At 24.9% G+C, this 17165-nt stretch overlaps 1 pseudogene; it reads right to left on the bottom strand.

Moving 5' to 3' along the window:
- Nucleotides 1–2348: 2348 nt before the first annotated feature.
- LOC145247752 (5S ribosomal RNA) lies at nt 2349–2465 on the bottom strand (annotated as a pseudogene).
- Between the last annotated feature and the right edge of the window lie 14700 nt (nt 2466–17165).

Below are 17165 nucleotides of genomic sequence, written 5' to 3'. Positions count from 1 at the left end.
ATATCAAAAAAGTTATATATATATATATATATATATATATATATATATATATATACCTTTTAAATATTTTTAATTTTAAGTAAATAAGAATGTAAATATATAAAGTACTAATCATATTGGTGGGTGATAAGTAGTCAAATGGATTAATCCTAATCGTGTAAATACAACACTCGTAAATTAAAAAATATATCCATTTTGAATTTGGAAACAATAACAAATCTCACAGGTAAGGAAGATATTTTTTATAACATGAATAGGCTAGCCAAATTAATCTGGAGCAGGAAACTAGATCAAATATTCTGAACATTTCTTTTTTCTTGTGATTAAGGAATGTGGTGTTTGATCAAAACTGCTGGGGAGCCATGATTTAATATAGTTTTGTTTTTAAATCCCCGAAACAGTGTTTCATGGTAAACAACTGATGATCCCTTAAATTAACGTTAGAACTATTGTGAATTCGAGAAAGCAAGCCGATGCATTGTTTGGAGGTGATTAAATGACCTAATGACTAAATAGTTGTCCAATGAACGATAAAAATTATAAAAATTAAATAAGTTTTTTTTATATAGTTTTAAAGTTTAGAAAACTTCTAAGACTATATATATACATATATATATATACACATATATATATATATATATATATATATATATATTAATGTTATGTAGTAATATATAATGTAATGTAGTAATGTTATCGTAGTAATGTTATTTTATTTTGTAAATTATCTATTCCGATATATATATATATATATATATATATATATATATATATATATATATATATAAAATTATTTACTATAATAATTATTCAATACCTACAGACACTAGTGTTTCAACTTTTTGGAAATCATCAGGGCAGGGTGTCACAATTAACGCCAGTCGAGAGACTCGAACCCCAGCAACAGAAATCATGTCTGGCTTCATTAACAAGGACCCAAACCATTCGACTACCGTCAACCGCGACTAATAAAGTTATAATTAAACATTTATTCTTATTAAATGCTTTTAATGTCAGTCAGAGTGATCTAATCGGTATATGACGATCTACGCATATGAGCTAAGTTGACCGACTTTATTACAACGGAAAGTGCTGAAAGATAAGAAACAAGGTGTCTTAAAGGCACTGACATTATTATTTATTATAATAATTGTTAAATATCTACAGACACTACTGTTCATTCATATATATATATATATATATATATAATAGTAATTGATATATATAATAGTAATTAGAAAACCAAATAAAGATGTACCCTGACTAACACCTCCACGGACTGCTATCCACGAAAGATTTTATATTGGGATAGATAATTTACAAAATGAAAATTAATTTTTCAAAATAAAATCACTAAATAACATTACATATTCCTCTCTATCTCTCTCTCTCTCTCTCTCTCTCTCTCTGGACACACGGTTAGGGTTATTACATATTATTATGAAAATCTCCAGTATTAAATAATTATGATACACTGTGAAACTTACTTTATGTATAAAAACCAAAGAGGAAAGATATAACATATAAGAAATATTTGGAATCAAGTCTCCCCCTTGCTGTTATTTCAGATCATTTGAAACAACAGCAGCAAGTTTTAGTCTCCTCTCCATCAAGGCCAGAGGTTTTGGGGAAATATCAGATATTTTGTAATTCATATGCAAAACTAGAAAAACAAATGACTGTGATTGAAACATTTTATGGATGCAAAAAAGTGCCAAACATAGGTTATAGATGAGAGATGGTCCCCTTAATATGCGATCTAAAGGGCATATGTGACATAACCCACTACACAATTCAGGTCATTAACTTACCGACGAGCCTTCATTTGTTAAATTCTGATCAGTAGTCGCTGAGATTTGGAACTTATAATATCGGCAAAAAATGTTGTTTATATACAATTAAAATTAAACAACACATATAAGTACATATACAAAATAATCATACATACATACATACATACATACATACAGATAACTACTATAATATATATATATATATATATATATATATATATATATATATTCCAATCTATTTTTACTCATATACGTATAAAAAGCATGCACATATATATGTAAACATGTTAAAAATATACACAAATATATCAAAATATATTTTACACACACATACAAACATACACACACACACACATATATATATGCATATATATGTATATATATAAAAAGGCTTCCTTCAGTCTTGACAGACTATGGATACCCACTGTAAGGGTGCCAGCGCGTGAAATTTATGTGGCAAGAGTTGCGCAATCTCCAACCACGCATCTTCTGAGTCAACATTGAGGCAAGTTGAGGTACAAGATAACTGGAAACAATGCCGAGATAAGCGGAGAGCACATACAACGCCTAGAATTCCCAAATGGTCACCCATCTGGTATTAGCAAGGCTCAACGTTGCTTAACTTCGGTGATCTGACGAGAACCGGTGTGTCAACGTGATTATGCCGTGTGTGTGTGTGTGTGTGTGTGTGTGTGTGTGTGTGTGTATATATATATATATATATATATATATATATATATATATATATATATATATATATATATATACATATATATATATATATGTACACGTGTAAAACCTCCTCATATATAATAGAAAAACATATATAATGAGAATACACACGGATAGGTTACACACATACACATACTGACATAGAAAAATGTATATTTCGCATGCACGCATATACAACCTATATACAGATAAATGTGAAACGCATCCATATAGAAAATACGCATTCATAAACGTTACACACGAACATATAGAAAATGAATCAACATTTACACAGGTACATACGCTAAATACATACACATATAGAATACTACTATACTAAGTTACGACAACACACATCAATATATATGTATGTATATATATATATATATATATATATATATATTCTGTGCATATATATGAATTATATATATGTTATAAATACACACATTAAAACGCATACATATTAAACATACGCCTATATATGCACTTATCCAAAATACGTACATACATAAAATATATACGCAAATACAAAATAGGATTATATATATATATATATACAGGGTGACCCCCCAAAAACGGGCCCCAACTCTAATTAGGCCCCATTTCTTAGTGTTTTGTCCGAATGAAATGAAACGTTGGTCATAACTAGTTTATTATATTCAAAACATCACATCAAAACATTAGGGTCTTTGCCCTTTTTTTCTACGTTCTACAACATATGTTCTAGATGGCCTCCATTTAGCTTTTGTATTTTTTGGGTCACCCTGTATACAAGTTAGAAAAGCATTTCATCCAAGGCATGAAAATTGTTAAACAAAATGTTTTTACTATAGGCTTAAAGGTACAAGATTTCATTTGAAATTTATTTATCTTCAAACTGCACTTTTATAAATTTTACAAAGTAAGGTATTAAAATTTAATTTAAATTGAATCAAAAAATTACCTAGGATTTATTTTATGTAATGTACATTCTGTTGCACTTTCAAAAAAAAAAACATGGAAAGTTTTGTATCTATCTCATTAATTGCTAGATGAAAAATAATGTTTTTAAAGTGCACCAAAATGTAAGTTACATAAAATAAATCCAAGGTAATTTTTTGATTCAATTTAAATTAAATTTTTATACCTTATTTTGTAAAATTTATAAAAGTGCACTTTGAAGATAAATAAATTTCAAATTGAATCTTGTACCATTTATTTTTAAAGCCTATACTAAAAACATTTTGTTTAACAATTTTCATGCCTTGGATGAAATGCTTTGCTAACTTGTATCTTATCTTTTTAAGATTACATTTTTAAACTCTCCTTCTCTCTATTTAAGTTTGTATTTCTCCTCCCACCACAACTCATTTTTGCAACCCCCTCTTTGTATTATTACAAGTCTGAATATTCTTTCTGTTTCAGTTTGTAGTTCATCTCACACCACAACACATTTTTTGAAACCTTCTCTTTATAATACAGGTCCTAATAATGAAAAAATCTGAAATTTTTTAATAAAAACTTTAAAAAAACTTTTTTAGATTAAATTTTTTAAAACTTCTTTCAGAATAGAAAATCTTTAAAATTTAATAAGGAAAATATTTCATATAGGTTTCATTAACAAATATTCAGTACATAACGAGAAAAATAGAGATGAAAATTTTAAAAGGATTGAATAACTGGTTATGGTCAATAGTAGTCCTCGCCAGCAAAAGTCTTTGATATTTGTTATTCTACTATTATTATTATTTAAAACATTTTGTGCCCTGCTCTTTCACGCGAGGACTAATATATATATATATATATATATATATATATATATATATATATATATATATATATATATATATATATGTATATATATGCATATGTATATATATGTGTGTGTGGGGGAGGATATGCATATGTGTGGATTTGTATCTGCAACATATAGATGTGCGTACTTTATATACAGAAATGCATAATATATATATATATAATTATATATATATATATATAAGTATATATTATATATATTTTTTATATATAATTATATATATACTTCCGTGATGTTTATATGTATAATTGTATGTATATGTATGTAAGTACATGTTTATATATATAATACGCAGATATTACGCAATCATACATTTATATTAATCATATATATATATATATATATATATATATATATATATATATATATATATATATATATCCAAAATACAAACACATATAGACATACACATTTGCATAAAACTCCGCATACATAAAAATATATAAAAATATGAACACAGTACACAAAACATACATATATATAATTACTAAAATATATTAAATACCCACTAATACATATGACACAGGAAGTTATATATATATATACATATATATATATTTTTATATATATATATATATATATATATATATATATTTATATATAATATAAAGCTGAATGTGTGTGTGTGTGTGTGTGTGTGTCTGGTCACGAATAGGCTCATGTATGGTTGACTATTTTAAAAAACTGATTACATATAATGATAGAAGCTGTATTGAGAGACAGGAATGGGTATGTTTGATCTAGCAGAACGGTGGTTCATTAAAATTGTGGGGTCTGCGTTCACGCCTGGTCCACAATGAATGGGAATAAAAAATTTAAAAATTAAAAAAAAAGTTTACAAGTTTTTTTTTTTTATAGAGATGTACATAAGTATACTTTGATAAGTATTTTTTTTTAACTTAAATAGGGATAGTATAATAAAATTGTGGTGTCTGCGTTCGCGCCTGGCCTCCATAGAATGGAAATAGGCACACACTTTAATAAAGACTTTTCATATCTATCTGCGTAAGTATACTTTGATAATTATGTTTCAGTTTGAAGAAATATGGTATAATAAAATTATGGGGTGTTCGTTCGCACCTGACCTCCATAGAATGGAAATATGTCACAAAGTTTAACAAGGTTTTTTAATATAGATCCACAGAATATTGTGATAAGTGTTTCAGTGTTAACAAGTATGGTAAAATAAATGATGGGCTTTATCTATTTTATTTTTCTTTCATCATATTTTGCTTTGATTTTGATACCCCCAAATTCAACCCAAATTTACAACCCTTCCTTCTTAAAACCTATCATACTTTCATAAATCAGAGTACATTTTCAGTAGGCTGTTTTTGAAACCAGTCAACGACAGGTACTTTTGCTAGTGTATATATATATATATATATATATATATATATATATATATGTCAAATATATATATATATATATATGTATATATATTTGACATATATATATATATATATATATATATGTCAAATCTGCTCATACAGACACACACACACACATATATGTATATATTACATGCATATATATAGAATATGGTCTGCTTATTATACAAACATCATTGGTTACATATGTGTATGCATGTTTAAGAGGAATCCTTATTCAAGGAGACCACTTCATTCGACCAAAACATTTGAATTAGGATTTCACTGAAACATGTATGCACATATGTAACCAATAATGTTTGTATAATAAACAGATTATATACTAGGTCTGTCCTTCATTGAGCATACTTTAATAATCACATGGGTTTCATTGGATTTACCTCTAAGAAACCAATCTATACAACCATTATACACACATACATACATACATATATATGCACACAAAATATGGACACAACACACACACACACACATATATATATATGCATATATTACACACGTTTACGTGCAAAGTCGCACACAAATATGTTACAGATATACATATAGAAAATAAGCACAATATATTTTACATTCATATATAAAATACGCGTACATATAGGCTACACATATCTCTATGCGTTAAATTAAACACCTACCGTGCATATTCTAGTTACGCAAATACATATTACACACGTACGTATACAAAATATGTGCACATTTCATAAAATAAACGTATATAAAAGATAGACAGGCATATATATTAGAGACATGAATATGAAATATGCGCAGATATTTCTTAAACGCGCAGATAAAAGTTCGCGGACATGGGCGCATACAAATGTAACATATACGCACATATGCATGTAAGAGATATATATATAAAATATGCAAATATATATGTTACACGCATACATGTGAAAAATATGCACACATAATATACAACATACACACACATATAAGTTGCATATACACAACTATGCTCACATTTATGATAGTTCCGTTAGCACTGGTATATTTTACACACATTCAAACAAAAACCCCCACACACATATATAATTTACTGTAGTAAGTAATAAATACATACAGACACTAGTGTTTCATCCTTTCGGGAATCATCAGTGCAGGGTGTCACAATTGCTTTTGGCAATTTAGTTTGTGTTTCTCAGCTAGAAATGATGGATGTCTTCACGTTAGAAAATAAAATGTAGCATTATGGGAAGTAAGCAAAACCTAAAATAAAATATAGCTTATATTATGATCTTTATTTTAATATTTTAGAAGGTAAAATACCGCATACTGAAGAAATAAAAAATAGAACACATTTGGTTTTATTTTAATTACTGAATTCAGATTTTTCTAAAGAAAATACATTCACACTTTACATTATATATATATATATATATATATATATATATATATATATATATATATATATATATATATATATATATATAACAGATAATTGTTGAGCTTTGAATTATCCAGAAAAGTCTCCTCTTTTGGAACTGAACTCTCTCTTTTCCTCTAACGCAGTATATATATATATATATATATATATATATATATATATATATATATATATATATATATATATATATATATATATATATGTATATAGCTTAATGCGTTAGATATATATTTCCTCTAACGTTCTCTATAGTTAGTTATATATTTCCTCTTACGCATTAATATATATATATATATATATATATATATATATATATATATATATAGCTTAATGCGTTAGAGGATATATATATATATATATATCAACACTTTATATATACATATATATATATATATATATATCAACACTTTATATATACATGCGCACATATATTTATGTTTTAACACTTTATATATATATAAATATATATACATCTATAATATATATAAATAAATCTATATATATATAAAAAAAAAAATGTATATATGTAAAAATAAAATATTTTTAACCTTTATATATCTAATTTTAAATAAATAAGAATGTAAATATACAAACTACTAACTATAGTGGGGGTGATAAGTAGTTAAATGGATTAATCCAAATCTTATAAATACAAGAATGATAAATTAAAAAATTAAAAAATGTATCCATTTTAAATGTGGAAATTGATGAATCGCACAGGTAAGAAATTCATTTTTATACTATGAAAAGGTTAGTAATTACAATTAAGAATAGGAAATTGGGAAAAAAAAAAAAATTTTTGTAACTTGTCTTCTTCCTAAGATTAAGGGTGGTGGTGTTTGATCAACACTGCTGGGGAGCCATGATGTAATACACTGTTTTGTTTTTAAATCCCCGAAACAGTGTTTCATGGTAAACAACTGATGATCCCTTAAAAAATATAAAAATTGGTATTATAGTAAATTTGAGAGTTGATGCAGTGATTGCAGGTGATTAAACTGACTAGATGTTTTTTTTAATGAATGATAAAAAATAATTTTTTGTGTGGTTTCAAATGTTAAAAACTTCAAAGACTATATATATATATATATATATATATATATATTTATATATATATATATATATATATATATATTGACAATTTCTTTCGGGAATATACAAGCATAAATACACAAAATTATAAACACACACACGCGTAAAAACTCGCCCCATATTAATATATATATATATATATATATATATATATATATATATATTAATGCATTTATATATTCATATGCATATATGTATATTAATTCATTTGTATTCATATGTTATTATTATTATTATTATTATTATTATTATTATTATTATTATTATTATTTATACAGACATGTACGTTGGCATGCCATGTGATCTGATTCTAAACGAATATATTAAAAAGTGTTACACTAGGTTATACCTTTAGATTTTTATAAAATATGTAATATATATATATATATATATATATATATATATATATATATATATATATATATATATGCGTGTGTGTGTGTGTGTGTGTGTGTGTGTTGACAATTTCATTCAGGAATAGCATACATATATTTCTGGGTAGATCACTAACCATAAACATTAAGACTAATTATTTATTTTGTTATCCTACCGAAATCAAAACTTATGAACTTGATAAAATTATTTATAAAAAAAAGTGGATTACTGGAGTGCCATCAGTTATAATTGAAACCGAAACCAAAACTTATCACGCATTCTTGATGAAATTACTTATATATATATATATATATATATATATATATATATATATATATATATATAAATATAAAAAAAATATAACACGGAAATTACATAATTGTCGATGCAATAATTTATTTCAACCTTATGGTATTTTCAAGCATCTAAACATCGACAATTATGTAAATACCATAAGGTTGAAATAAATTATTGCATCGACAATTATGTAATTTCCGTGTTATATTTTTATGTTATTGCTCTGTTTACCACATTGAGCTCTCATACCCGGATTTTCTCTGGAATTATTCCGTTATAACACTATATATATATATATATATATATATATATATATATATATATATATATATATATATAAATATAAAAAAAATATAACACGGAAATTACATAATTGTCGATGCAATAATTTATTTCAACCTCATGGTATTTTCAAGCATCTAAACTAGACAATTACATTTTTGATACTCTAGTATAGTATAGTATAGTATAGTATAGTATAGTACTCTAGTAGAGTATCAAAAATGTAATTGTCTAGTTTAGATGCTTGAAAATACCATAAGGTTGAAATAAATTATTGCATCGACAATTATGTAATTTCCGTGTTATATTTTTATGTTATTGCTCTGTTTACCACATTGAGCTCTCATACCCGGATTTCCTCTGGAATTATTCCATTATAACACTATATATAAATATATATATATATATATATATATATATATATATATATATATATATATATATATGACTTAAGTGATATCAGCTATCATCGAAATCGAAAACAAACTTATGAAGAATTCTTGGTAACATTATTTTTGACAAGAAATGGAAGTGCATAACATTTAAACGACCCGGATGTAAGCGTGACAGAAATTAACACACACGTTATCGTATAAATATATGGATAACATATGATATGACACATGAAGTCATTAAACCAATCAAAACAATAATATCTTAATATGAATTCTAATAACATATTATCATAAATAAATGAAAATAATACCATACTATGATATTAATATTAAAAATAATAACATGTCAAAGAAATAATGAAATAATATATATATATATATATATATATATATATATATATATATATATATATATATATATATATATATATATATATATGAGGACCATATAAAAACGAGAAACCACCACAGAATTCACGCATAAGCCTGACGAATCCTAGAGTGGATGAAACGCCGAATATTCAGTGTAGCTTAATCGCCATATATATTTTATAAATTACTAACTAGCTCTACCTACGTATTGAGCACTTTTGAAGTAAATACTTAAAGTTACGCATAAATCTATATTTTCGTATATTAATTTTATGTGAGTAAATGAAGTAGTTATAGTTTATATATATATATATATATATATATATATATATATATATAAAACAATAAAATGCTGGACTAATACTAATTTAAATAATAAAACAATCTAAAATATACATGCTTCTCATCTTGAGTTGAGCATATTCAGAAGTGATACACGAATTACCATTATAAGCAATGCTCTTTGTGTAAACAAATCGAGCTTAGGAATTTCGGACGATGTCAAAACATCGTTAAACTCATGACTAGCACAGCAGCCGCCGATAGCGTAGTGGTTAGGAGCCTTGACGGTCGGGTTTCAGTCCTGGCTTGAGGTAGTTTCCTGTCTAGCCGCACTGATGAGCAGCGAAACATGTGGATGACTATATATATATATATATATATATATATATATATATATATATATATATATATATATATATATATATGTGTGTGTGTGTGTGTATGTATGTATGTATGTGTGTGTGTAATTGGATGATACCAATATTTTTCCCGATTCCGATGTAATTATCGATTGCGTACTAAATTCCCGTTTCCGATACAATTACCGATTCCGATTCTTTATAAATCGCTAAATATTTTACTATAGAGTTATTATTTCCCCCGATTTCCTACTGTTTTGAATAGCGTCAGCGATCACAGCTCTCCAAATTCTAGAACCATGGTAATCTCGCGAAGACAATTAAGGGCAGTAACTTTCTGTCTTGATTCGGGGGACGGGGACCTGCCTCAGTGAGTTAAACGCGCCCTCATATATTCAACCTGGAAATTTTTACGACTTGGCGCGCTACATACAGCGCATCGCCTTCCCATTTGGTACTGGCTAGGTTCTTCGTTGCTTAACTTCGGTGATCTGGCAAGAACCTGTGTATCAACGTGATTGTGCCGTATCTAAAATAATTGGATAATAAAATGTAATGAACTAATTTTAATATTATAATCTAAAAAATAATAAATAATAATTTCATAAACTATATGTATATATGCAAATAACACACCGTTAGACCAATTCAAATAAGAAAAAAACTAATTAAATAAATATGAAAATAAAAAATGACATAAAACTAATGAAAAATACAAAATAATGCTTTAATACAAATTAAAATAATGAAATAGGACTAATTATATTAATAAATAAAGGCAATGAAACGAAGTATGATATATCATATAATTAAGGAAAATGATATGTCATAAACTAATTAAAATATGAACATGTAATGAATTTAACTAAAACGTAGCACAGCATCAGAATAATAAATACAAACTAGTCATGTGATCAAACTAATATGTCTTAATTCTAATTAAAATAATAACAGCAAACACAAAACTAATTAAAAATAATAACATAAGAACAAAACTAATTAAAAATAACATAAAAACAAAACTAATTAAAAATAATAACATAAAACGAAAACTAATTAAAAATAATAACATAAAAACAAAACTAATTAAAGAATAACATAAAAACACAAAACTAATGAAAAATAATAACATAAAACGAAAACTAATTAAAAATAATAACATAAAAACAAAACTAATTAAAAATAACATAAAAACACAAAACTAATTAAAAATAATAACATAAAACGAAAACTAATTAAAAATAATAACATAAAAACAAAACTAATTAAAAATAATAACATAAAACGAAAACTAATTAAAAATAATAACATAAAACAAAAACGAATGAAAAATAATAACATAAAAACAAAACTAATTAAAAATAACATAAAAACAAAAACGAATGAAAAATAATAACATAAAACGAAAACTAATTAAAAATAATAACATAAAACGATCACTAATTAAAAATAATAACATAAAGCCAAAACTAATGAAAAATAATAACATAAAACGAAAACTAATGAAACATAATAACATAAAACAAAAACGAATGAAAAATAATAACATAAAACGAAAACTAATTAAAAATAATAACATAAAACGATCACTAATTAAAAATAATAACATAAAGCCAAAACTAATGAAAAATAATAACATAAAACGAAAACTAATGAAACATAATAACATAAAACAAAAACGAATGAAAAATAATAACATAAAACGAAAACTAATTAAAAATAATAACATAAAACGATCACTAATTAAAAATAATAACATAAAGCCAAAACTAATGAAAAATAATAACATAAAACGAAAACTAATGAAACATAATAACATAAAACAAAAACGAATGAAAAATAATAACATAAAACGAAAACTAATTAAAAATAATAACATAAAACGAAAACTAATTAAAAATAATAACATAAAGCCAAAACTAATGAAAAATAATAACATAAAACGAAAACTAATGAAACATAATAACATAAAACAAAAACGAATGAAAAATAATAACATAAAACGAAAACTGATTAAAAATAATAACATAAAACGAAAACTAAATAAAAATTATAACATAAAGTCCAAAATATTTAAAAATAATAACATAAAACGAAAACTAATTAAAAATAATAACATAAAACGAAAAATAATTAAAAATAATAACATAAAAACAAAACTAATGAAAAATAATAACATTAAAACAAAACTAATTAAAAATAACATAAAAACACAAAACTAATTAAAAATAATAACATAAAACGAAAACTAATTAAAATAATAAAAACAAAACTAATTAAAAAAAAACATAAAAACTCAAAAATAATTAAAAATAATAACATAAAAAAAAGAATTAAAAATAGTAACATAAAAACAAAACTAATTAAAAATAATAACATAAAAACAAAACTAATTTAAATAACATAAACCAAAAATAATTAAAAATAATAACATAAAAACAAAACTAATTACAAACAATAACATAAAAAACAAGACTAATTACAAACAATAACATAAAAAACAAGACTAATAAAGATAACATAAAAACAATCTAATTAAAAATAATAACATAAAAACAAAACTAATTAAAAATAATAACATAAAAACAAAACTAATTTAAATAATGTAAAACACAAAACTAATTAAAAATAATAATAAAAACAAAACTAATTAAAAATAATAACATAAAAACAAAACTAATTACAAACAATAACATTAAAAACAAGACTAATAAAGATAACATAAAAACAAACTAATTAAAAAATAATAACATAAAAACTAAACTAATTAAAAATAATAACATAAAAACAAAACTAATTTAAATAACATAAAACACAACACTAATTAAAAATAATAACAAAAAGAAAACTAATTAAAAATAATAACATAAAAACAAAACTAATTAAAAATAATAACATAAAAACACAAAACTAACTAAAAATAATAACACGCAACTTATAAAAAATAAGAATTGATTCATTTAATCAAAATAATAATTTAAAATTCTAATTAAGTCGAATTAAAAAAACCAATATGATGTCGTAAAACTAATTAAAATAATAACATAAGTTTATAAAATAGTTTCAATAATATATTTTTTTTATAAAAATGGTATAAAATAATAGCATGTATGAAAGTAATCCATTAAACATAATGTCATAAAACTAATTAAAAGTATTACAGGTCACAAAGGTAATTAAAAGTATTACATACCATAAAACTATTAAAAGATATTACATGCCACAAAACTAATTAAAAGTATTACATGTCATGAAACTAAATAAAATACTATCATATCATAAAACTAAGTAAAATAATAAGATGTCATAAAAATAACAAAAACTATTAAATGTCACAACACTAATTAAAAGTATTACATGTCACAAAGGTAATTAATAATATTACATACCATAAACTAATAAAAAGTATTAAATGTTACAAAACTAATTAAAAGTATTACATGTCATAAAACTAATTAAAATATTACCATATCATACAAGTAATTAAAAAAACAACATAATCGTAAAAGTAATTAAAAGTATTTAATGAAACTAAGTATAATAACATAATTTCAAAAAATTAACTAATATGTTTTCATAAAACTAATTACGATAGTAACGTGTACATGACAAATCGATAAAACATAATGTCCTAAAATATTTAATAGTATTAAATGTCATAAAACTAATTAAAATACCACCATGTCATATAATTAAGTAAAATAATATCATAATATCATAAAATAAATTAAAACGATGTCATAATGTCGTAATCCAATTTCAAATAACGTAGTGATATATATATATATATATATATATATATATATATATATATATATATATATATATATATTATATTTATACACACACACACACACACATATATATATATCTATAATATAAAGCTGAACGTCTGTGTGTGTGTCTGGTCACGAATAGGCTGATATATGGTTGACTATTATAGAAAACTGATCACATATAATGATAGAAGATGTATTGAGACACAGGAATGAGTATGTTTGATATGGCATAATGATGATTAGATCTGCGCATGGAAATAAAAAATTAAAAATATTAAAAAAGAAAACGTTTACAAGTGTTTTTGATATAGATGCACATAATAATACTTTTATAAGTATGTTTTAACTTAAATAGGGATGGTATAATAAAATTGTAGGTTCTGCGTTCGCGCCTGGCCTCCATAGAATGGAAATAGGCACAAACTTTAATAAAGATTTTTCATATCTATCTGCGTAAGTATACTTTGATAATTATGTTTCAGTTTGAAGAAATATGGTATATTAAAATTACGGGGTGTTCGTTCACGCCTGACCTTCATAGAATGGAAATATGTCACAAAGTTTAACAAGGGTTTTTAATATAGATCCACAGAATATTGTGATAAGTGTTTCAGTGTGAACAGGTATGGTATAATAAATTATGGGGTTTATCTATTTTATTTTTACTTTCCTCATATTTTGCTTTGGTTTTGATAATCCCAAATTCGAAGCTATCTCTTTACAACCCTTCCTTTTCATAACCTATCATACTTTCATAAATCCGAGTCCATTTTCAGTAGGCTGTTTTTGAACCCAGTCAACGACGGGCAATTTTTCTAATATATATATATATATATATATATATATATATATATATATATATATATATATATATATATATATATATATATATATATATATAAAGCTGTCGGTGTTTTTTTTTAATTTTTCTACTTTGAAATAAAATCACTTTGCATATAATTACGGTAAAACCTGTAAGAAGAAATTCAATTTGAAAGTAAACATCCGTAGACGTGAATTTTTTAATTCTTAAAAATTACAAAAATAACTGATGCCCATTTTATATAATAAATGAAAATACAACAATTACAATATCCAGGACTCTGACCAATGTTTGCTATCAATAATAAAAATGAAGATAATGTTGATCTAAATCCAAGTCGCATAGATAATAGTATTTCAGAATATACATAATGGTTATATTAACCTATTTCTATTTTTAATTTGCAAATACAATCAAATAAAGTTATGTGACCGAAACGTAAACATAGCCATATTATTAGATTTTTAAAAATAAATTAATTGAAACTAATTATTTAATTTAATTAGTTGCCTCACCCCCGCATTGCATTGTACAAAATACTGTTAGAAACCCACCGATTATATATGTCAGTCTATGTCATGGTAACATATTGAGCGAGTTTCTAACAGTATTTTTTATAGTTTTCTTTATTTTCAACTCATTTTCCCAAAGTTACCGTGTTCAACAGAGAGTCGGGCGCCATTTTAAATTTCCCAATACATTGGTAAATACTGTATGTTTTTCGATCTGAATAAATATGTTACATTAAATAAAAACATTCCAAAAGTATCCAGTTAGGTAGAAAAGTAACTTATCTTGCCTTTGATAAAATTTATTTGTTATATATTTGTTTTTTTGACAACTTTTTCGAATCTATGTGTATAGTAATACAAACTTGCATAAATTAATTACCGTAAAAACATATACGAGTAAATAAAAACAATCAACATTAAGAAGAAGAAGAAGAAGAAGAAGAAGAAGAAGAAGAAGAAAAAGATAATGCTGTGTACACTTTGATCAAAATGAAATATACTTCTCCAAGTTGCTCTTTTCTCCTCCCTACAACAGAAGAGACGTCGCGAGCCCGTCTCTGCTTTACCGTTATTTTCCCGGCAAATGCTCGTCTGAGCTTCATGCAATAGCCCCCTCCCCCTCAAAACTTTCACATAAATCACTTGTCAAGTTACAACCACTGGCAACAAGTTCCTCTACTCTACTCTCCAAATCTAAACGTAAAACAAGTTCCTCTACAAAAAAAAAAAAAAAGCCTCTTTCCCAGAACTGTCCGCCTGTGGCACTCTGTTTCACTGGTCTGCTTCCTAGTTGATTACAACAGTATCGTCTTCAAGCCTAATGTGGACACGTTCTTGCTATCCCGTCCCGTTAAATAGCCAAATCACTCATTAACCCTTATCCTCGAGTGGTTCCCGGGCCTTGATAAACGGTGAATTCTCTGTAATAAGAAAAAGTCGCATATATAATGGACTTCCAGAACATGCCATGTCTATTTTGAAGTTATAAATGCAATGAAAAAAAGTTATGCGGTCGAAGCGTAAGCATAGCATTATTATTGGTCGCTCTTTGATTAGCGTGAAATATACTTATCCAAACATTCTTAGTAAAGTTGATTCAGAATAAATATGTTTATTAATGCAATCTCCCAAACCGTAGAAGTACATAAGCAAAGACAGACAGATAGACAGACAGACGGAAACAATAAATTTATTATTTAAATCTTTTTTTTTTTCATGTAAAATATTTAAGACTAATTATTTAATCGTTTTAATACCAATTTGGCACATTTGTCGTTTTATAACTTAATTAATATTTTTTTTTTTTTTAGATTTTTCAAAACTTTCCTACTTTTTAATAAAATCAACGTTTAAATACAAACTCAACACAAACGTCTTTGATATAGAATTAATTATTTCTGGCTAATCCTTCAGAAAAAACAAAACAAAACAAAAAAACAACAAAAAGAAAAACACACACACACAAAAAAAAACAAAAAAAAAAAACAAACGCAAAGACCACAAATGACTATTGCTGATAA

The sequence above is a fragment of the Euprymna scolopes genome, chromosome 25, assembly GCF_053919585.1.
Source record: "Euprymna scolopes isolate OS-2025 chromosome 25, ASM5391958v1, whole genome shotgun sequence".
Lineage (NCBI taxonomy): Eukaryota > Metazoa > Mollusca > Cephalopoda > Sepiida > Sepiolidae > Euprymna > Euprymna scolopes.
This window is presented reverse-complemented; position numbering and strand designations above follow the sequence as displayed.